We start from the raw sequence: 24,448 nt of genomic DNA on the forward strand, positions 1-24,448 counted from the left end.
ACTGCACCTCTCTTCTTGTGCCCTCTCCAATTAAAGGGGAGATTTACAGGGGGAATCAGTCAGAGGGCAGCCTTGGAGGACAGCTTTAATAAGGGCTCCGTGCTGCACCACTCTCTTTTTCATGCTCTCTCCCCCTCTCTCTTAGGAAGATGGCTTGCCATTTAGCAGTGGCGAGGACAGGAGACAGGAGAAACGGGTTACATGATAACCTTCCCTGACAGGAACATTAAACAGTGGCCCAGCCGTTAAAAGCCAGCCAACCAACAATGATCAATGCCAATTTGCAGGTGCACCAACGCCGTTCAAATAATCACACAAAGGCAAGCTCTACAACTAGCCAGATATTATTCAAGCTCATGCCTTGAGGCTCAGTTGTCACATTAGTTCCAGCAGCCATCACATCTATCACGTAGCTGACTTGCAGTTGGTGGGCCCATTGTGTAGCTTCACAACTTCATGATATTGATGTCAAGCCATAACGTATAGTAGCTCGTTGTTTAGAAACCGTGCCAGTTGAGAAAGGATCGCTATAGAAACCGCTTCCATCCTCCTCCGTGCCTTTGTACTTATCGCTGTTAGCGCTCGTCCCTATGGGTCACCTGTTTGCCACAAGCCAGAGCACCGAGCCTCAACCCCCACTCATTCTGATCCACTCCAACCCATTTGATAAGCTAGATAACACAGTGTGGTGGAGAGCACACACAGGATGCCCCCCTGAGAATTAATCTGGAGATACAACGAGCGAATGCGGAGGATAAGCGGCGGGGCCCAGGGCTAGCGGGCGGCCTGCAAGATGAGAGGAGAGCGAGAATATCAGAAAGACGGGGAGAGAATTTGGGACATAGGGAGAGAGTAAGAGATGGGGAGGTGGCTGAATGAGAGGGAAGGGTAGAACAAGTGGGGGGGGGGTCCTTCATTAAAGGAGCCCGAAAGGAGAGAGGAAGAGAGAGGGATGTGAGATGTGTGTAGGTGGTAGGATGTGAGGGGATGAGAGAGGAGAGGAAGGGAGGAGCGGGCATTAGAGGGAGACAGAGGCATCTGCTGCTGCTCCACATGGATGTTTATCCAGCCTGTAGCTTCCTGGGAGACACGTAGTAGAATTTCACTCCTCTCGCATCACTCTGTGGGCCCGGCGTGCTTGTGTGTGCACTGAAGTCCAGATACATGTCTGTGCCTCATAGTCTTCGCATGTGTTACACATTGGCCCAGTATGTGCGCCTGTGGTGTTCCTGTGCACGTCTAAGTATAGCGTTTGTGTCTCTCTTGCATGTGTGCTACTTTGCTCTTTCCCGGCTCCGGCAGGGTTACAGTGTAGTATGAAGCGGCACAAGCCCTTTAGCGGGCTGCTGGTTGTGCTCAGCTCTGGCTGATGGGTGGGGGGATGTGGATGGAGGGACGGCGGCAAAGAGTGTTTATATTTAGCTCCACGCAATTGAGAGGCCAGACTGATGATTCAAAGCCCTGCTTAATACTTATAGTACGTACTGTTTTATACACACCGACCACAGAGTCGTTGACTCGGAGAACGGAAACGGTGTTCGGCAGAGTTGCCTCTCAAAATGGAGCGGCTGCAGCGGGGAGCTCTTTGCTCCGTGTTGCAGCGTGGCTGTTATGAATATTTGAAGCAGCCATATCGCTAGGCTCCTGGTTGTTGCTTGAGGGGGGAAACATGGGCATGGGCGCCGTGTGGTTGGCAGTGCGGAGAGGCCAGGACGGAGGGGGGTGGCGGGCAGTGGCGGAGGCATCGGCCCATCCTGAGGCTGGCAGCAGGCAGCTCAGTGAATGAAAGCAGGGCAGGTCATGTGTGGGTGGGGAGGCGGGACTCTCCTGCTGCTGAGACAGATGCCACGGTTGTTAGGCTTAATTTCTTCTGCCAAGCACCACCCAGCACTGGCCAAAAACAAACTCAAATGCTTGTGGCCAGTGTGTGTGTGTGTGTGTGTGTGTGTGTCAATAGAGAGAAGGAACACTGTTTGATTCAGTATCAGGCTCTACCAGGAGCACACACAAGCAGAGCAGTAATCGTTTACTGTTCAATCCCGTCCACCTTGCATCTCCTCCTCTGTTCTCTGAGTGTCTTTCTCAGTCCTATCTCCATTTCTCACCATCCATCTTCCTGAATCTCTCTACTCGCTCTCTCTCCCTCTCTCTCTCTCTCTCTCTCTCTCTCTCTCTCTCTCTCTCTCTCTCTCTCTCTCTCTTCATCTTTACTCCATCTTTCCCTCTGCAGCAAAGCTGGCTCCCACTGCAGTGGAAAGCAAAAAGGCAGCGAGAGGGTGTGTGTTTGGGGGGGTGGGGGGAATGAAGAAAGAGCAGTGTGGTATTTGGCTCAGTGTTGCATTATTGGCTCTGGTTGATCTGATCTGAGCAGATTACAGGAATACAATACTCACAAATCACCGTTCTGCCTTGAGCCTCACACCCTGTCACTCGCACACAAACACTGACTCTTTCTCTCTCTCTCTCACACACACACACACACACACACACACCCCTGAGCCGACACCCACACCTGTGGCCCGTCTAGCCGTTCTGTAGTCGCTGCTCCTTATACCCCAACATTACATGCTACTGCAACACTGGAGTGCACACGTCATTCACCACACCGCTGCTTTCCTTGACAAGAGGCATCACCCATGCAGCAAGACATAATTACCTCTCAACTAATAATTAGTCAAATTAATACAGCAGCAGCAGCAGCAGCAAAAAAAAAGCTGAATGCATTCCAATTCACCCACCATAATGTGTTCGTTATAAATGAACACTTATTTCTTCTCCTCCACGCGCTCTGTTGCTTTTTTCTTTCTCTTCACTCTCGCTCTCGACTTCTCTCGGCCCAGCTGGGTTGGAGGCTGTCTTGGGTGGGGGCGGGGCGGCAGCCTGTGCCAAGGCCAGGGTGACATGTTTTGACTCTTTACTTAGACATTAATTCAAGTATTGATCATGTTTGTGTTAAGAGCGAGGAAAAAGAGAGCAGGGAAGTCAGAAAAAAAAACCCAAACAGAATTCATCAGAAACGACTGCTCGCGGCGCAGTTGGTGGAGTGGTTAGAGCGCATGCCAATGTACGAACGTACACACGCAGCAGACCAGGGTTCGAATCCCAGCCGGAGGTCCTTTCCTGCATGTCACACCCCCTCTCTCTCCTATGTTTCCTATCTGTCCACTGCTAATAAAGGCGTCTATGCCAAAAAAAAAAGAAAAGAAACTACTGCTCACACACACACACCACACACACACATCATACAAATAGTTACACACCTATACAGTTGAAGAAGCAACACTCAAGCAGCCTCAAAAAAAAGCTCACACCGCATCTTACTGTCGAAGGCACGCTGACACACAACGACTGCCACTACATTCATTTCATGTGCAGCACAGCAGGTCGCTGGATACCGATCCATAAGCATTGATTCGCACTTCGACAGCACTTATTCATTTATCCATTTACTCATTCAATCGCCCAAGCAAGCAAGTGCCATCTGCTGAGACTGAAGTCTGATAACTTACTCAGGAGAAAGGAGTTTATTTCTCCTGTTTAACTGGACACAAACTTGGGGGGCAAAGTCTCTTTTTTTTGTGGAAAAAAACTGCGATGCTCCTTGTGGATTGAGGCATTCACATCTTACAATCTTTAGTTGCTTTAAAAATCCAGAGACGGTTGCATATATGCATCACATTACAAATGCTACACTTGCCATTGTGCAGCAGTAATCCCTGACACACACACACACACACACACACACACACATGCATCACACAATGGTGAACGCACTACCAAAGCGCATCACGGCGTCTGGGTGGTAGACAGGCTTCGGAGACAACAACGGTGAAAATTAAATTCCATTTAAGGCTAATCCCATTTCCAACCTCTGCTGAGGCTCACTGCTATTGTGACAGTCAGAAATCTGTCTCAATTGTTCCATTGCGGGAATTGATGGTGAAACACGATACAGCATAAATAATGGAGCCTGATCACCAAGAGACAGGCCCTGAAGGAGACTGGGACAGGGTCAGACAAGCATGCTGCTGCCAAGGGTGCTGGAGAGAGCAGGAGACAGAGGCATGCCGGACAAGAAGGTGAGAGAACAGGCGAGCAGGAAAAGTGAAAGGTTTGGAGAGGAGAGGGGGCAGTTAACAATGTGTGTGCATTTATGCCATGCTAATTCTCTTGACATTTCACAGGCAGTATTGTTTTGTTGCTGCCGTTCCTGACGGAGACAAGGTGAGAGGGGGAGAAGGATTTGAGCATAGCACAGGCTGCAGGACAAACAATAGCCTTGTCCCAAACATCCCTACATGGACACGCCGCCGGTGTCACACGCATAAACAAATGTATGCACACACTTGTTGAAAGTGAATCGGCCATTGGCATCGCGGGCGAAAGAGAGCAAGAATAAATTATCTTGCAGCTCTCTAGTTGCAGCGCCTCTCTAATGGAGCGCTGGCATCGCTTAGTGTTCCTCTCCCTATGAGAGTAAATATACTCATCTATTGCACGACACAGAATGATTCCCAGTTTCAGCGCGCCAAGAAGGTTGGGATTATTGTTTTAATAAAGTTAGATCCGAGCTAAAAATACAAACCTTAATTCCGGTACCCTGATGATGACGAGAGGCAAGGATGCTCCCTGAAAAATAAAACACAGAGCGGTCCCACTTGCTGTAATTACACAGCACATGGATTGATGTGGTCAAATAGCTGCGTTTATGTGCCAGAGAGGCTGAAAAGAGGCTCATCTCCTGGGCTCATCGAAAATGATGTAGAAGCAACAGGAGACTGACACATTGAGATAGATGTGCAAACACCAATCCACCTTTTTTTCCAAATTTGCATTCATTTCGCATTCAGCTCGGGAATTCACCGTCCAATTTTACACTCGCTTCACGTCCGAGCCGGGACTCGAATGCAGCCACTTGTGCATGCAGCCGTGTATACGTGGGTCAGTGTGGTTAAAGCTGACACGTTCTGTCAACACACCCATCACTAACCCCCATTACCCGCTCGCTTGGTCTCTTCCACCGCTCCTCACTCATTCATTTGCACGCACACGTGCACCAGCGCCACCTCGCAGCCTGCGCACGACGTACACAAACACGCAGCCGCTTCTTTGTTCAGCAATTTGTTCATTTGCTCGGGCTGTCACTTGATCGCAATATTCTCACCCACTCATTCGACGTTGACTCATCTGATCCCCCCCCCCCTGATCTCTGCCACCACTCCTCAGTCACACGCTCGCTCTTGCTGTCACCCGCTCACTCCTTCTACTTCTCACCCATTGTTCCCAGTCACACACTCTTCTCTCGTTCCCTTCCTCTCTCACTGTATGTCACAGGCACACACATCCAGTCCGTCCCACCCCTTCATTAACCCCCCTGGATGACACCTCGCCTCACTGTTCATCCTCCATAACTCTCTCTGGCTAAGACTGCTGTCTCCCTCTCTTTATAGATTGCCTCCACCCATTCCAATAAAAGATTTAAGAGCTCCTTTAAGTGCTAATCAGGTTGTCATCCGTGCAGCCAAAATCAGAGGCTTGATAAATAAAGGCTTGTCTCTGTTGGCTAGCGGCTCACTGTGTTTAAATAGGTGACACCGGAGTGCATTCTGAGCACACCGGATCGATGCCAGAACCCCTGGGGTCCCCTGAAACGGTGAACAGAGACAAAGCTTAGCGCTCGATAATAATGCAGGGATAGGCAGCTTGCTCCCTTTTTTCAGAGGAACTCTCCCTGGGCTTGTCCTCCACTCCCTTCCCTTTCCCCCCCCTCTCTTTCTCTCATCATGACAGGCCTTTTCAACTCGCCAGTTGGCAGAATTGCATAAACATAGAGATTCAAAACCTTTATTTTCGTACATTACACAGAAGGTTAAGCTGCTGCGCTGAGAGAAGTGCATTAAAAAAAAAAACACACACACACACACACAACGAGCACTCCTATCTTCAATCCCCAACCAGTACACTCTCTGCTGTCCAATCATCTCATCACATCCCGCTACGGCCAATTTACCGCTATGCCCAATCTCTCTTTTGCAGTCAAACTGCTCGCCATCACTCGAAATAGCTTCACCAGCCGTCGCAGTCGGCCGCCACGCCATATCACCAAACTCCGGCCCACGTCCAATACATACCCAGCCCCAAGCCCGGCTCGACACATTGGTGTCATCGCTGACCCATGCCGAGACAGTCCTACAACATGATGCTCCTCATTTACTCTCCATAGAGGTCCCTACCTCGTCTCACCTTGTGCCCACTTACATTCCCTCTCATGAAAGCCCTACACCCCTGTGATGGCAATATAAAGGTCCACCGCTCCCTCGGTGGTTCCTTTTCCCTCACTTTGATTTTCTGTCCATCAAGGGGGCGTGGATTAGCGGTCTCTTGTTTATCTGCTCGTCAGTTTTATCTATCTATCACTAAGCCATCCGCTGTGCTGCAGCGGCCTCAGCACTGCATTAATCCCCTATCAGCCAGCCAGCCATCCATCACCCCGTTGTCTATCACGTCAGATCCATCATCCGCCCATCTGTCCCACACTGCCCATGCTCGGAGATGATCTCCTCAGAAAGCCCCACCGGCGAGCCGCAGAGGGTGAAGGGGACAGTGTGGCAGGAGGAAATTAGAGGGGAATGCAAAAACAGAAGACGGCGGGTGAGGAGAGAAGATTATACACTGCCCTTGCTTCCCTGCTCGCTTTCTCTCTCAGTCTGCATCCCGCTGAAAGCATTCTCTTCATGTCACTACATGCTTATTAACTGTTGTGTGTGTTTCCTTGTAATTTGTTTGTTTTCCTTGCCTGCTAATTCTAGCCAGTTGGAGAAGTGCCAGCAGAGGAAGAGATAGCTGCAAGGGACGGGGGTCATAAATCCCATAAAACCCCGATGTAGGGAGAAACCCTGGCCCCTCCTTCTCCAGCACGTTGGAGCAAGGAAGGGATATCGTCTCAAGCCTCCAGCTTTAAAACAGCTCAATATCTGGGTTCATCAGGGGTCATTTGTATTTCCATCCATATCTGCTAGCATCGGATCGTGAGTGAGGGGGGCACATGAGCAGGAAGGAAGGTGAGTGTAGGGCAAATACTCGCAGAGGAAGGGGAGTCCACACAGATGCATGTGGAAGTGCAGCGTACGGGGGCAAGACAGCGTAAACCGGCGCACATAAGGAGAACCAGTGGGTTTTTAGGTCTGTAAACTGCAAATGGTGGGTGAGCAAACAGGTATGTATGTGGGCTGAAGCAGCGTAATTATTTACACTAGTTGTCAAATAGGGCCTGTGAGGGCAAAATAAATTGTTCCGAGGGTAACGGAAAATGTAATGAAGTGTTAGTACGGATCAAAAACAGCCGACTTTATGGCGAGACGAAGCTTAATAATCTCACAGTTTTTGCAGCAGTAGATCTGTGTTGAGACAGTTCGTTTAAATACACACTAACCTGTTTACTGTAAATAACCACCTCAAGGCGATTGCACGTTTTGTGATTTGCAGTAACTGGCTTCGCGCGGTAGCTGCTGTTTACATGATTTGTTTGATGCCAGTCATCTTTTTAGCACCACGAGGAAAAACTGAGGGAAAATGTTTTATTGTGATGATGAATTTACAGGAACATGAAAGCCACTTTTCTGTCGTCCCAAATCGTCCTTCGCTTCCCTTTGTTTTGCACACACCTAGGCCATGCCGCCGTTGTACAGAGACGCCGCTTTGCACAGGATCAAAACCGAAATCAGAACGCTGTATGCCAGAGTACAGCGAAAGATTGATTTCGGGGTCAGACAATTGTGTTATCCTTTCTTCAATTCTGGATTTAATTCAACTGAGATAATCCAGTTTACATGTTTACATGACAGCTGCAATCATTTGAGTACTGCCTCAATCTGGTTATAATGAAGTTCATGTCGAGTGTCAAGTAGTTCTGTAAGGAAATCATGTGAAGATGCTGCAAAGTGCTGCAAGGTTAGTGTTTGCTTGTGTGTCTTTAAAGGCAGGTAAGAATTTTCAAGGAATCCACACGTTATGTTTTCTACCAATGCAACATGGCTTTTAATGAAGTGCAATCAATGTTGCTTCTTACAAAATGGAAGTGCTTTTTATCCTATTTGCCTGTAAACGCAAGGATCCTTCCTTGAGTACCTCCAGTCGTTCATCTTATTAACTGTATAGACTATAATATAATGCCAGCAGAAATGTCAGTAGAATAGAGTGCTGCCCTTTGCATTTATTTGAACTCGTATGGTAATTATGACCTGAGCTGCAGTCCATGTCACATGATTAAATAAATACATGGCGTAGGAGTTAAAATGAGCTGTTTTTTCAATACACGGGTAAGTTTACCCTCCAGTAACAAGCTAGTGCTTTCGCTGGATCGACAATAATATATGCAGCACAATATCATTTAATGTGAGGATACTATTCTAGACTTCCATGCCGAGCCTTGCAAAGTCATACTTTTCCAGTCAAGTGTTTTAACCCCCGTGTACTTAAATATCCTGGCAGGATGAGGAACGGCACAATGTTTTGTGGCTGGAACTAGCTCCATGAATGCAGGCAGCCAAATGGCCGCTGATATTGTCTTGCGTGTAATATCAACATGGGTGGTCCTCCGTTACACATGGAATAGGGGGGAAAGAGACGTGTAAAGCTTCTGTTTTTGTCCATAATGAGCCTAAACAAACATCTTCAAACTAATGTTCTTCTTCCACATTCAGGCGAATCAGATGAGACAGCTGTCAGAAAGCATCCATATCCATCCCGAGTTAGCTCTAATTGGAGAACCTCTCTCCCTCCTCTGGCCCTGTTTGACAGATACTGCTCAATCATCACACTGGTGCTAAACACTGCTCCAGCCCTACAATATGGAGCACATACCGCTGTATAGATACAACATACCTCAGCATACACATACATTCATGGTACCTTAGTGTTTGTATGTTTGCATGTTCACATGTGCAGTAATGCTGCACGAGCGTGTGCCGAGCCTGAATGCGATGTGTCATTTCATAACATACGATAGCGCTGCGCTTTTGCATGTACACAAAAGAAAAGGTGTGAATTGCAAATGCTGCTCTTCCAATACAAGGGGTGAAACCTGCAGTCCATAACAGATGCAATTACCAGTTCCGCAAATATACAGAGAGAGAGAGAGAGATGGAGACACACAAACCCTCGCACAGCCTCATAAACACATACCTACAGTATTTTGTACACACTGACTTAATCAGCTCGTAGACAAATAGCTGAATAAATACTGTGGATAACCAGATCAATATTGTACACTCAATTCATCTGAGTTCACAGAGATGTCAAATTCTGCATAGTTCCATAGCACACTGATTAAACTGGCACCACATTAATTCAGTAAATCAATAAAACCAATCTTTCAAATAAATCAAGTCGCATGGGCGGCTTGAGCCAATTGGAGGGCGAGAACACATTAAAATTCCCTGGCTACAACTGCGTATCTATGTCATGCAGGCGGCACACTGATTTGCTGTGTGGATTCCACAATTTGTGGAATGAAAATGATTAATCCATGAAACAATAACAAGGGTGCCAAGAAGGCACATGGTAATTCTATAATGATCAAAGACTCAATTAAATCCTTTTCCATTCTGTTCCCTAAATGCCTCGTGTCTGTGGCTGCACAGCAAATGTGCGTGTTTGTGTGTGTGTGTGTGTGCATTTGGTGGTCAATTTATGGTGTGTGTGTGTGTGTGTGTGTCTTTTTTGTGTTGTCTTGGCGCTGTGAGATGACCGAAGGTTAAACTGTGGTCTGGCGAGTGTCATTTGTGGTCGGATGACGTACGACGCATGGTCCATGTTCATACTCTTAACAGCGCTGCAGGACGGGAGCACAAGCGGCGTGATCGTAATCGTTATTGGATTATAAGCACATTCATGTCCCGACAAACAAGCCAGTGCATTTTATTACAAATATATATCCTTCACCATTCACCATGTAGCTTTTCATGGTGCTCATCATTTATTTATTCATAATTTTTTGATAAAAACAGTAGCAGTAGTCATTTCTTGTCCCTGTTTCAAATGAAAGTAGCGAGGCATTGAGTCATTCTGCTCTGCACTGTAGTTTTTTTTTTTTAGAAACAAACGAGCAAAAAACTTCACATAACTGGATTTGCTGAGCATGCATGGTCATTTTTAGCAGCATCTCACTTCTCAGTGACGCTGTTAAATCCACACCTGCATGCTAGTTGTTGACGGTTGTGCAGCTTCACTGTGAAACACGGAGCTCTATCCCCCACAATGTCACGGGACATTACAACCTAAATACTATCTTTGTCAAAATCTAACACCTAAATCCCATCTGCAGGCCGTGCCTCAGATTTAAAGCCTTAACATACCAGCGGTGTGATGAATAATAACGCAAAAATGTGAATTCACACCTGCCTCACGAATATTTCGCATCAAAAGTATTAATACCGCGAAGTGAATTTGCAACAGTGGCAACACTTTTTTAGTCAAAGGTCTGAATAGATTCACGCAGGCAGGGGACCAACTAACGAGGGTCCTATTGACCCAGAGCCGCGCCTGGCAGTCTGTCTGAGGTAAATTGTGTATCGCTAAGCCACTGTAAGCTTTTTTTATTGAGTTTTCTTTCAGAAATGAGTGAATTTGAGTTCCCTCTGGTAAACGTCTACGTGGTGTACTGCATATGTGTCGGGCATTTATTGTGAAAGATAAGAAAGGAGGTCTGCCTTGTCAATGTTGAAAGGAGTAGTTTACCGCCTGGGTTCAGACCACTGAGCCTCCCCGTTGGAGTGTACATTTTGAAAATGTCTGTTTCTTACAACTTGATTGATTGAAGCCTTGATTTGCTTGTGCCCCCCCCCCCCCCCCCCCCCCCCCAAATAATTGTTTTTTTCACCACGGAATTTATTTTGCAAAAACAACAGTTCAATAAAATATATTGACATGGGAATTAATCCTTCAAAAAAACACGCTCCTTATTGCCTGAGAAATTGAAATTTGAAAAGAAGTGTTTAATTTCTCTTTAACACCAGTTAATGGTATTTTTTATAAACCTAAATGTGCCTCAAAGAAAATCCTATTATACTCTGACAATTTGCACTCACCGATTAACTTGGCACATTTGCGGCGTGCACACAGAAACATTATAAGACCCGCGTTGTAGTGGATTGATTCAAAACGGAGCATAGAGGTTAATACGCTGTTGCGCTCATTCCCTTTTTCCGCACGGTGTCAGAGAGGTTAACCTATGATACCACAAGTGTGGGTAGTATTTTTCTGTGGTTTGTGTCCATATGTGCAGAGGAGCAGAGGCCATGAGGATTGGAGAGGAGCGGCACAGGGCAGTCTCAGGTGAGACATGCATAGTCCCAACATAATTATAATCCTTAATTAATCCACTCCGGATGCTCTCTCTCCCCCCCCCCCCCCCCTCCCCCCTGAAGTTCATTGCTGTAGGTGTCTATGGACTTTTTCCATCATGGTGCACCTCCCCCCTTTCTGTCTCATCTGGCATCTGCCTTCCGTATGTATTATGCTCTAGGTGTTTTGCAGCTGTTTATGAATATACGTGCCCTTTGACACCTCCGCGTAGGAGCTCCGCGTCTCCCTTATTCTCCCCCCCCTCCTCCCCTGCCTCCGCTCTCGTTTCTCTACCGGCTTCCCTCCAACCTCCATTTTGGCAGATGGGCAAACAAACAGCTTCCTTTGGTCCCGGGTTGTTCCTCCTCACACCTTACAGCGCAGACACACACACACCAGCACAGAGACGCAAACATGCTCACACCAGTCCAACCCCAGATACTCCGAGGGGAGTGCTGCTGACACAAATAGGAATCCACCAGAGTCGTCCTCTGTGGAATGACTCAGGTGAGTCTCGGGTGAAAATCGCTGCTTGTAAGGGCCAGACAGCCAGACACTCGCACGCACACACACACACGCATACAGAGAGATGGCGTTCCTGTTTATACACACGTCCATCCTGATTCTGCTGCCTGACCGAATGCGCTGATAGCTTAGCCGATGCCGAGTAGCTCCCGTATTAGTCATCGAGTGTGAGGGGTCAGTGGCAGAAAGCGAGGAGTGGATCGTGTAAACCGAGGTGTAATGAAGGAACATTGGAGTCCTCCAGCAGCCGATGAAAGGCCTGTACATGGCACTAAGCTGAAGGTAATGAGGACAAAGGTGTCCGTATTGACATTGGAAGAGTGAGAGTGCCAGGTGTGAGGAGGGGGACGACTACTCCTGCCATTACCACTCAGCCTCCCGCTCTGCCCGCTCCGGCTGAGCCAATTAGAGGGTCTCGTCCGCCGCTCTGGCCTGCACCCTCCGCCGGGCTATCAGAAAAACATAAGGATTGATTGGACAAGCTATTAGGTCAATTGATCCCTGTTTCCTTTCATCTGTGCGCTCCTCCTTTTTCAGATGGACAGATTGGACGTGGAAACCTACTCCAATTACTTGCGGACAAGGGTTTCACTAAGATGGTGGGATTGTACCTCCTCCATCTTTCCCTTTGAATGTGAGACTTTGTTTCAAAGTCTCTTTGTCCTCCACTCTTCACTGATTTTAGTCTCTGTGTAAATTTAGCACTCAATTTGTGTCAGAAGGAATACAGTTGTTATCCGTTGCTAGTGCCTCTAAACACGTCTTTGTCTTTGCTTCCTGTATCTGCAGTGGCACATGTCGGCATTTCTGCATTTCTCTGTTATATTTAGTTTCCTACTAAATACTGCACAAGGACCAGAACCCATCTCAGTGTTAAGAGCACCTTTGCCATCATATACCTTTTGGCAGGAGCTGCCATTACTGATTTCCTAAAATGGCAGACAACAAGCAGGGCCAGATTATATTGAGCTGTGATCATTATTACCGATTGTACATTGGCGTAGGGCCTTGAAAACCCGTTAAACGCATGTTAAGAAAAGAAAACTGACAAAGTGAGCCGATGACTGGCATTTGATGTTTTGAACAACATGAATAGGAAAATCAAGCAAGCTCAAAAGGGCAATCAAAGCCAACCATTGCAAACAGTGGTTAGAATTTGGTCTTCTAAACAGCAGTGATTCACTTTCCAAACGCCAATTCAGAGTCCCCTTCCTCCTGGAAAATCTGTGCAAAGCCACATGAATTGCTGGTGAGGCTGATTGGTCACATTGATTGAGCATCACAGAGTCTTTTCACTGCTGAACACCAAGTTGTCTCTCAGTCGATAGACACAACCCAAATACACCAGGCACTCAATCCAATGTGTTGCTACATGGGCCCATCCAGCTAATTTAACACCCACTCAATTTATGAAAAAGAGTCCTCATTGATTTTCTCTGTTCATGTGCTCTTGTTGCTCCTGCTCATTTTCGCCACGCTGGCGCCTACATGTGCTCAAGCCTGGCAGCCGTTGGATTGAATTAGTGTGTGGTTATAGGGTTCCTGTAAGATTGGCTTCTCCAAGCTCACACCTTCAGTCTTTGTCCAGATGTAGCAGAGATCACAAAGCCCGGAGCCTGCAGTTACAGACTGCTGTGTGCGTGCGGCTACATTCACAGAGAACTCCACAGCACAAAGGCCACGATTTTCAAAATGGACGCACTCTGCCCCGTCGCCTTTTGTAGCTCAGCACCACAGCGAAGGCTCCTGCCTGGTGCCCGTTCTGTACCTCTCCTCTGCTGCCATTGAACGCGGCAGTCTTCGTCCCTACACTCTTATTTGCTTCCCCTCTCTTGTCCTCCCTTTATCCCTCTCTTTCCAATCCATTATTGCATGTTCATGCTCCCGAAATGTAATCTTGCATTTAAGCGGAAAAACAGCCAACACATTACGAAAAGCCTCAGAAAACATAATAGGGTATTTTTGATTGCAATAATTAGTCTGACAACAGCTGTTTAAAACCGTTTCCAGCGTGTTTTGTCGGCAGTGGTAAAACACTGAACCACAATAACTGTCATTATAATCATAATGGCTTTCCTGTCAGGACCAGCCTTATCGGGCTGGTGACAACCACAGAGCTGCTTCTGCCAGGTAAACAGTGCTGCCTACGAAGGCAAGCAGGGAGGAAAAAGCTACCTAGCACTAGACAATGAACTGTTTCTAGGTCAGTCCAGTGAAAAAACGTCCCAGAGACATAGCGTTTTGAGATTACTGTTAAGGGCATGAAAGATTAGAACGCGCATGCATCCTAGCACTGCCACATCCATTAGTGGATACCTCCACCCTAATGGAACAGGTTGAAGAGAGCTCACTGATCACCCACTAAAATGAAACCACATTAGACAATTTGAGCATTGTGATAATTTGTATATCTATTTCTATTTTGTTGCAAATGTCCACAATTTTGCAATGATGGTGATGGCAAAGGTTGCAGCTGCAGTAGGAGCCCAGTTATTAACATGATTTTGAGGGCGATGTCAAAATAGCATTTTGGAAGAAAAAAAAAGAAAGAGGAAAAAAAAAAGGGTCAAGAATTGACATCCAGATTTACAATTTAATCTTGCAGAGGTTTGTTTTGAGTGGATTGTATTTGTGGATATTCTTAAAAAAAATAACGCTAAGTCAATTTAGATGATTATTCAAAAATAAATTCCCCTGAATAATGGACCAGGAGAAGTCAGGGACTGGTAGACCAGCTTGGAAGGCTTGTAGTTCTAATCGGATATCATATCTCGGAGCCTTTAATCATCAGAAGACAACAATGAGATTACGTTTATCATCAGAATGAGCTGCTGTGCTCCTCTAGAAGTCTGTTCTGTACCGGCACGAAAGATTCTCCAATCACTCCCTCCTGGAGGTTGAACAGGCTGGCAGCATGTGTGTACAATAAGTGTGTGTGTGTGTGTGTGTGTGTGTGTGTGTGTCTTTATGGGGGTGTACTAGAACAGTTTTAACTTCTCAAAGATTTAAAATCATTTATCTACCATTAAACATAGACACAGGATCGATGCTTTCACTGTGAGTTGACGTCTGCAATTCTTCATTTACTCGTCCAGGTTTCCTCCTAAAAAAAAGTCTAATGGCTCCTTATTTTGTGCTGTGTAGTCGTAGCTAAAAGTACGCCGGCTCATATTCATTCATTGACCCTTTTCTATCGTGTGCTAAAATTTAACTGCAGTATGTTTTTCCCTGAATGGACACTTTTCCATCACTTAGAAAAAGCTACACTTGAGTTGACTGAAAAGCTACTTTAACCGGGAGATTATTGTAACAACTCCTCCTTCAGTTATCTATCTATCAGCTTCTCTACATTTTTTCTTTAACATTTTTCATAAATCAAATCTAGTGAGGTAAAAATCTATGGAGAAATAGAAGACATTATTTTCAAAAATAGAAAATACAACTGAATCCTGGACTTAGTTCATTCTTACAGCTGGAGTACATAATCAGTTGTTTTCTGCCTTTTTGAGTAATGTCATGCATTCCCCCGAAGCCTCTCTGCAACTGTAGAATAATGTGCTGCTGCTAAAAGCCTCGCTCATTTTCATTTCACAGCATCCTATGCATGAAGAGAAAAATCCGTCCTTCACAGGTGAAGGACAAATCTCCATGCAGTGTCAAAGTCAACAATCCTTTATTGACACGTAGCATTCAGTAGGTGTCCCGCTCCCTGTCTGTAATTAATAACCTTGCTGGGGAAAAATGAGACCTCGTGAACTGATATGATACCGCAAGCTTTCAATATCTTTTAAAATCCGCTGGATGTTTCTCATTATTCTTTGGACGGACATGTGTTATATTTAACTGTCCTGGGAAACATCATAGGTCATTTTTTTAATTTATAGCAGCGTCTTTCTGCTTATTTTCTATTAACATATTCATGTAGTCAGCCTTGTCAAAAGAGCTATAGGGGCTACATTCATATTGGATAAAGGAGAGAGTAACAAATGCAACGGAAACATACGAGTATTCACTACGGAGACAGAGCACTCTTCGTCTTATTCATAAAAAATAGCATGTGCACATGCATATGTGTGTGTGTGCATGCATATGCACTCGCTCTGTATATGAGAGCACAAGCCTGTGCCCACACGCACCAAACCCACTTTAAAAAAACAAAAAACAAAATGCATTTGACGAATGAGAATAATTCAGTTATTCTGTGCAGAGAGCGCCAGGCAGCTTCTGTATACAGTATTTCCTCCAACAGAATGATATGGTCGTCGAAGCCTGACCACAGCACTGCAGAGCCTCCCAAAACCCTGAACTCAAACTGAAATAAATCTAATTATGATTAGTGACTTATTAAAAGTCTGACGATCATTAATGCCATGCTAATGTATGACTATTATTCACCCATTGAAAGCCGAGAATAATTTTTCTGATGGTGATGTGACACACAGACAAGGGGGAAATAAATCCTTCTGTCTTCCCGGGGAGAGTGTTTGGCAGTAAACCAATTCCAAGTCTGGCTTCTTGAATGCCCAGATAACGCAATCAGACAGTTGCAATATTGCTGTTTTACCACCTGAAGAATTTGAATTTCATTCAGCCCCCCTCAGAATAGTAGACATGCCAATTTTTCCCCAAGAATTGGCAGGACAAACACAATGCACCCCGGCGAAATGAGGAAAAGGCTTACCGGTAGAAAATAACTGTTTTCAGGCTGTTTCAGGTCCGCCCGCTCAGGTTCAATTTTATCATAATAACACAAAGGGAAAAAAAGGTTTAATTTATTCCATCATAACTACAATGTAGGCTGTCGTTGCCTTTTTATTAGATGTTTTATTATTAAATAGGGAATTAGTTCAGAATAGTAACAATATAAAGGCGCCTCAGTTTTCCTCACATGAACCTCTAAATATGACAGAGTTCCATTTCATCAATTTGGATATGTGGGAGATTTTTTTTTCCTGCTGTTTTTGTACTGTCATTAGGTGATGCATTTATTATTCAAGGATAGCCATTCTGATACATTCTCTAATTGGGATCTCAGATCAGTTAAATCTGAGTGGAATTAAACCGTGTCTCGGTTTAGTGGGGACCACATTCCCCCAATGACTCCTGGGGCTCCTCAGACCCCTCTGAGAGCAGCTGGCCTATAGTTAGTGACTGGACGAGGCGTAGGATTAATGGTGTAGTCTGGGACATGGGGTGGGGGGGGTAGTGGAGTTCACTTTGAGGCTGCACACTTCCCTCTGATGCATTTATTCCTCTTTATACTCAATGAGGTACTTATCATTTCTTTCTCACTTTCAGGAAAAGAGAAAGAAGTGCAGTGAGAGGGATATTTGCTAAAATCACACGTGTCGCCAACACCCCAGGACATGATGGCTTTACGTCTCTGCCTCTTTTCTGCTGAACGACTCGTCCAGGAAATAATGAGTTCATCATTCAGCTCCTTAACAGCCTCATAACCCGCCTGTTCCTGTCGCGTCACCTGCTCACATTTGCCAAACTGACCATTTCTTCCACCACTTTGCTTGCAGGGAAAACAAGAAAAACATCTCCCTCTTCCCAGACTGAAAGGTAGGAATCAAAATTGTCCAAAATCTTTAAAGTGTGCAGGCCACGGTGCAGTGCATAGGCCCACAGACGGGACTCCGACTCTCTAATCCGACTCATTTCGAGCATCCAGCACGCATTTTTTAATACCAAGCGACTGCTGTAAACACGAACTCCGTATCTGTCAAAGCATCAAATATTAATAAATAAATCCGCTTACACGGCTGGACACCTCACGCAACCTAGTGGAAGCCTGTGTGGTGCACATTACATGCTATTATTGTCGCATCACATGCATTAAGAACATACATGGAAACTGTGCCTCGTTCCTACCTTGATTCCTCCAATCTCCTTTTCCTTGATTGCTCAGTGTGTCTCATTCATTCTCGCTTCTCCTCCTCACTTCGCCTCCTTCTCCTCCTCTCCCCCCTCTGGTTATCACTCGTTTTCTCCTCTCTGGTCCCGTCTTCGTGCGGATGCATAAGAATTAAAAATTAATAGCCTGCTATCTTAAAGACAAACCGACGAAAGACGGGGAAAGGTTTAAAAAAAAAAAAATCCACTCGGCTTAAAAAGAATATGATAAAGACGGAGTGGTGGGAAAAAATCCTCACGGACAGAGCAGATTCTCACGAAAATGCGCCCGTGTGGGCATTAAAATAAATAACAGCGACGACACCATCGTCCTGCTTCACAACGGGGATAACATGCGCTGACGGAAATGTCAAAACGAGCCGGAATAGGAACACGGCTGAAGTTGTAATCGTGTTGTCCGTCCGTCGGCGAGCATGCGAGCAAAAAATGTGCCACCGTTGCAAAACGTCTGCGTGAAGACGAATCAGACTCTTGACTGCTGTTTATCTATTCACGGGACATCTCCTTTGTCAAACAGACTCTTCACCTTCATGTGCTGTAGTCTCTCTGTGGGAAAAAAAGGAAAGCTGTACGGTTTGAAATGACGCGTTGGGACTCGGAGAGTCTACACGGACCATCTGCAGTTGTCTCGTGCGTCCTGACGCACCGAGCGGATCACTCGTCTCTGTTTCCCTCCTCGTCGGCAGGCAGCGCACACTCTCATCAGCACCATTCACACGTTACTTTCGCCCACTGCAGTTGTGCATCAGGCCTATTACATCCCAGCGCATTCATCGTTGCCTTTTCACACACACTTTTGGCGGCGTTAAGACAAGTAACAACACCGTTTTTATAACCAACCCGGACTTAATGCTGGGAAGATTCTTCCACTTCTGCCCGCCCACTCGTGTAATTGTATCCTCGATGTAACACCAGCACTTTACTTTTTTTTTTTCTTTTTTTTTTTTAGTTTCCTAACTCACGTGGTTTCCCAAGGTGGGGTTGGAAACTGACATCCTTGAAATGATGAGCTGGGGTTGTCCTGCGAAAGTTTGAATCCACTGGTGTAAAAGTTCCTGCATGAGGAAAATATTGAAGACTTGATTTACAGTTGAACTGTTATATCACTGTTATCTTCCACATATATTCTCATATATTACTCTACAGTATTCATTCATATGTGGTTATTTAAGATGAATCCACTATATATAATAACCAAGTACAGCTAATTCAACTACCTGTATGTCTCCATATTGAATAGTGTATGTCAGATGATGTTTGAAGTAAGATTTACCTAAAGGCTGAGTTTCAGATTTACCAATTTAAGAAGGATCCAAGAATTCTCATACATAACATCATATTTATATATTTCGTATGGATTTATTATATTTTTTTAATTCGTTTTACAGCACCTTCTAATGTGCAGAGGCACAGAGGGATTTTCCTAAAGATTTTTTTTTTTTGCGCTACACTTCCACTGACAGGTTGCTGACGGGGCTGAAGGATTGTTGAAATTAAAAGTTGAGTGGCTTTTTCGGGATGTTCAAAGGTGAACGGGAAAAGAGAGGAAATCAAAGAAGAAGAACAAGTTAAAACTCAATGCTGGAACATGATTTGGCTACAGCGCAGACGCGATGCTCTAATGGGTGAGCGGATGACACACGGCAACCGTTTCAAGCGGAGTTGGAACTCCGAGCATCCAACACTAAGTTGTCAGCTTCTCACTTGCAGTTTTCTTCTGGAGGTATAAATAGAAAACTGGCCGGAAGCCACTTATTCTTAAACACAGGCAGTGCAGGTTGGTGCTATACTGCGCAAAGTAATTCACAAATCAATGATTCACTTACAGTTGTTAGTAATAAGCTATCATGTCTTATTTCTCTCTAGTACCTTTTGGACACCAAAGGGTTAACCTTGTGCTATATATAAGAATAATAGGTCTATAAGACATATATACATACAGGCTACATACTACATATCCTTTATTTCCAATGCATTATTTATGCCATAATGTACCACATGATATCATTTACAGTTTTGTGCTTATCACATACACCCCACCACAGCACAAGGGGATTTGTAGCATCAGGAGAAAGCAATATACAGTTATGAGAATATTTTTATGAGTAGGCTCGGTACATTGAATGCATTCACATATACATAATAGGTGCATAAACACACATCCAGATATATATTCAAGCACGCACACTGTTACTCTGGCACTGCAGTGCAAGGGTGCAGGCCAGTCGTCACATTAGAGTGGTTATGATTAGCCTGCCTATTTTCATACAGGACATCGTAATCAGAATAGACTGGTGCTGGTGAGGAGGAGATTCATCCAGCTATTAGCTGTCTTCTTCCCAAAGCCTCTAAAGCAGCAATACCTTCTCACTAGCACCCTTAGTGGCCAGACTTAGAAATACCTTGTGAAGACACTAGTAAACAACAGCTCCCTCCTTTATTGTAGCAGTTGTTATTCACCTTATGGTGCCCTGACCATTTGTTCACTCCTGGTTCCAATGCAAGTGTATACTTGTGGTGTATTTCTATAGCATTAAAATGTCCTGAAATCACATATAAGGGCTTTACAGTTAGACATGGGATCATATTAACATGATGCACTACTCTGCCTCTGACTGGCTCATTCTCGTTGCCAGAGGTGGGCAGTAACGCGTGTAAATGCACCCCGTTGTGAACAATGAAAGCGTGACTGGTCCTCAACATGTATTGTTGTTAATTACCAGAATGTTGATTTCTGTCACTTGAGAAAATGAGCTCTAAATAGAGGCTCGGCTCACGTTGTCGGGACTCGTTATTATCGATGGGAAAGCATATAATAAGGAATAACGGCGATGTCGTTTGTTGGAGAATGTACTCTGACTACAGTTGTCCTCTCTACTTAACTCGTTGACTTGATAACATCAACAGAAATTAATTCAACAGGAATTGCAATCGCATGCAAGCATAAATAGATCCTCTGAATTAGTCATGGAATCAATTTTGAGCTTTTTAATATTTTCAAATATGTGATCTGACAGGATCCAACCACTTTACAAAATGTACTATTTCTCATGTAGCCAGATAACAGGAAATGACACGTGCGCTGTTAAAAATGTTCTGGGGAAGGACCCTTTTCCTTAATTTATGTTATTTTGTACAGATTGGATGTGGATGTTTTCATAAGTGCTCTCATATGATTAAGAAAGTTAAAAAGTCCTGATTATTGAAGGAAAATAGTGTTTTTTTAAATGTTACTTTGCTTTGCTTAGATGGAATATAATTGCAGATCCGTTGGAGATTTAAATGTTGCAGTAATAAATCTCAACGTTGATACAGCAAACTGATCATTTAAGAACTACATATCAACCCCACCTTCAGGTCGTACACCCAGGACTTGTCGAGTCATAAACCAAACCAGGTGATTTATTAGTCCTTTTATTTCTCTTTTCATTTCAACAAGATGATTAGACATTTCATTTGTTCTAAATTAACTTCTATAACTAGTAAACTCTTTCTAACCTCCATCTCCTCTTACTGCTACGTCCTTGGTGGTGTTCCTCCCATATGCCGGGCCTTAGATCTCCTTTTGTTGTTGACAGGTCGGGTATAGGAGACTTACAGTTCCAATAGTCGATGACCACCTCTGGTTCTGCCTGCTCTTTTTATAGGCCGTGTTATAGAATAGGCCTGTTTCTGTGCTTCTTCTTTTGGAGTTTTTTTCCCCTCCAGGCTGCTCTTGTCCTGTTTGCTGTGGCTCAACAGGTCTATTATCTGGCCTTCTCTTTTTACGGGGCCCGTAAGGCCTCCTGGATTTTGACTAGAGGTGCACCGTTGTCATTTTCTTGGCCGAAGTCTAAACTGCCCCTTCTATTTTTGCCGATTCCCAGAACTATAATTGACAGCAAGGCTCTACAGCCGTTATCTGCCATGCATCCTGAATAATTATTTCAATCATCCCGTCAACTTTTATAATGTATTTGCATCTAATGTGGTTATATGTGGGGAAATTACACAATTCTAATGATGAGGACATAAATGATTGTATTTTTAGTTGCTTGCTTTAGTGACAATATTGGCATTAGTGGCATAGTTTTAATAATATATTGTTAGGAAGTTAAACAGGTCTTAATTCCCTTTGTAATGTCTATTTTGTATTACTGTAAAACATCTCCTTCAAACAACTGTATTTATTCAAGTTTCTCGCCCAAAAACTACATTTAGCAGGATTATGAATACATCACGACAGCGTTATAATTAACCTTCACCCAATACTCTGTTTTAATGAATAGCTTGAACATATAACACAAGGCAATGCAAACTCTGTTAGTGTTAGCTGTTGGCTCCCTTTATCAGCAGGGCTGTGATTTACGTGCTCACAATTACTCCGAGCAGCAAGCACGGGAATGAATTACAATAAAATAAGTGATGAAGTGAGTTCATCTTCCACAGTTTATTTTGGATTGTTCTAATGCCAAATGACGAGCTTTTTGTCTTTTTCAATCACGCTGAAGTACTTTCACCCCGACGGCATGTTGTTGGCGTGTGTGTGTGTGTGTGTGTGTGTGTGTGTGTGTGTGTGTGTGTCGTAACTGTGCGGATGTAAAACTGTCATCTGCGTCAATTCAATGACTTAAAGACACTCCTTAACTTGTGTAACTGTTACATTATGTTCATAGACATTTTTAGAAAAATACAACAATATTAAGAAGGCAACAAAGAAAGCCTCACCAAGAGACAGGTTTACTTTCCTCTATTTATTTTCATTCATGGTGCCTAATTATGATGTCTTTAGATGTATCTGAAACATGAGAAAATTGGACAAAGAAGCAGAATTTAATGGGCTATTATCCTTCAATTGTCGTCGTAGCGGCTGTTCAGAAAAAAGTTACAAAGTTACACTTTAAAGAAAATTTGTTGAAATATCTTTCTTTGTTCATCTCTGTACATGTTTTTCGTGGAAACTGGTTTGCTGTATCTGTTTTGAACCCACTAATTATATGTTGAACTCTATAAACAAAAATGTCTGAATCCAGAATGTATCTTTTTTTTTTTTGTTTATTTATTTTTCTACATCATCTTTGCCTGATGCTAATAATTCTGGATTAATTGCTGTCTTTGGTCTCCAGGTCAACACAGTGTAGGCTACACATGCCGGATGAAATCATTCCACTTCCATATCACATGCAATAATTGCAGCGGTACGCCGGGCGTGTTGCAATCTTTCTTTCCCCTCTGAAAATGCCTTTGTCAGTTTCTATTATGATAGCTAATACTGGGCTCTATTGAATGGGCTCTACACGCCTTTGCCACTTAGCCTTCTGTCACACAGTAGTCTACCTACTCTGTTATACTGCTCTCAAATCCAGTCAATTGACCTTCATGGGCTGCCTGACTCATTGTGCCAATAAACAGCTAGCATAATGTGGTTTGTGCTCTGTGGCAGTCACACACTATCAGGATTTTATTTTTCAAGATCAGATGTTATTCATGCGATTGCACAGTGCTCGGAGGAGACCGTATGCAGACCACCTCGCCCACTGTACAGAGAGGACCAATAAAGAACCCAGCGGATTTTACAGCATCGAGTCATGCTTTGCACAGTCTGAGCAGTTGCTCATCACGCCCCGGTCTCTTAGCAACAACAGTAGTGACTACACATGATTAAGTGCTGATTGGCCTCCTAAATGCAAGCAGTGGTGCTTTGTTACAGTACAAATACCGCAGCGCTCGCTGCTGGATCACTCGCTTTAACTCACAAATAGCATCATTGTAGAAAGTCAAGGATAAAGACCACCATAAAAAAAAAATTCAACGCCATATACGTTGTTAATGAAGGCTTATTATCATCACGTTCTCTGGTAATGAAAGTTAAACATTTGTGTTTGTATCCGTGAAGTGGTCTTAAAATACACTTTGAACACAATGAGCAGCTTATTGGAAAACCTCCACTGTATAACAGTACACAGTTACAACTATATTCTTTATTATATTTCCAAATATACGGATTGTTCACGTACAAAGGTCACTGTCCTCAGATATCGTTATCATCTGCCTTCCAGTCATTCTAAGCTGATGACTGTGATTGTCATTTTGCGTGGAGGTCAAAACAGATATCAGTATACTGTACATTCAAGGTTAATGTTAAGGATGACATTAAATTGCTCTTTTTATGGTCCTATTCTCTGACGAGGCTCAAATCAATAGAGGCATCTCAGAAAAGCACAAGAAACTGATTTACTGGATCAGGGACTGATCAAAAAGTCTGGCAGCTCCAGCTATAAAGTAGACTTCAATTTTTAGACACCATATCATAATTACTTTCCAGCATTCGCCCAAATAAAATGATCCAGATCCGTGTAGATAAATGCGGTGGTTAAAAAACACAGGGTATGGGGGGAAAATGAAAGGCAGTCCAAGATAAGAGCCTGCCACTGCCTGTAGCTGTAGTGTTTTTGTACTGGTGTGCGGGGACGTTCTAGCGCTGAATAAATTCATTCAGGCTCGACCATGACTGTGAAAATTTCCGTCATTGTTAATAATCATTCTTTTTGGTCACTTCTTTTCCATGTTGCATTCATATTCTCAATAGAGATGTCTTCACGATAACACAGGCATTATCAACAAAGCATCAGTGGTCCTGTTTGCCTGAATATTTCAAATTTCTTTTTTCTTTTTTTCCTCC

General features: G+C 44.2%; 1 protein-coding gene across 1 annotated transcript in view; it reads right to left on the minus strand.

The window, feature by feature from the left end:
• Window positions 1–17,970, minus strand: part of adgrl1a (adhesion G protein-coupled receptor L1a) — a 91,877-nt gene extending 73,907 nt beyond the window's left edge. Inside the window, exon 1 of the mRNA XM_084037343.1 lies at window positions 17,746–17,970. The gene's annotated coding sequence lies outside the window, so the exon portion shown is untranslated. The remainder of the gene's footprint in view (window positions 1–17,745) is intronic.
• Window positions 17,971–24,448: the final 6,478 nt, after the last annotated feature.

Source organism: Eutrigla gurnardus (genome assembly GCF_963514095.1).
Source record: "Eutrigla gurnardus genome assembly, chromosome: 20".
Classification (NCBI taxonomy): Eukaryota; Metazoa; Chordata; class Actinopteri; order Perciformes; family Triglidae; genus Eutrigla; species Eutrigla gurnardus.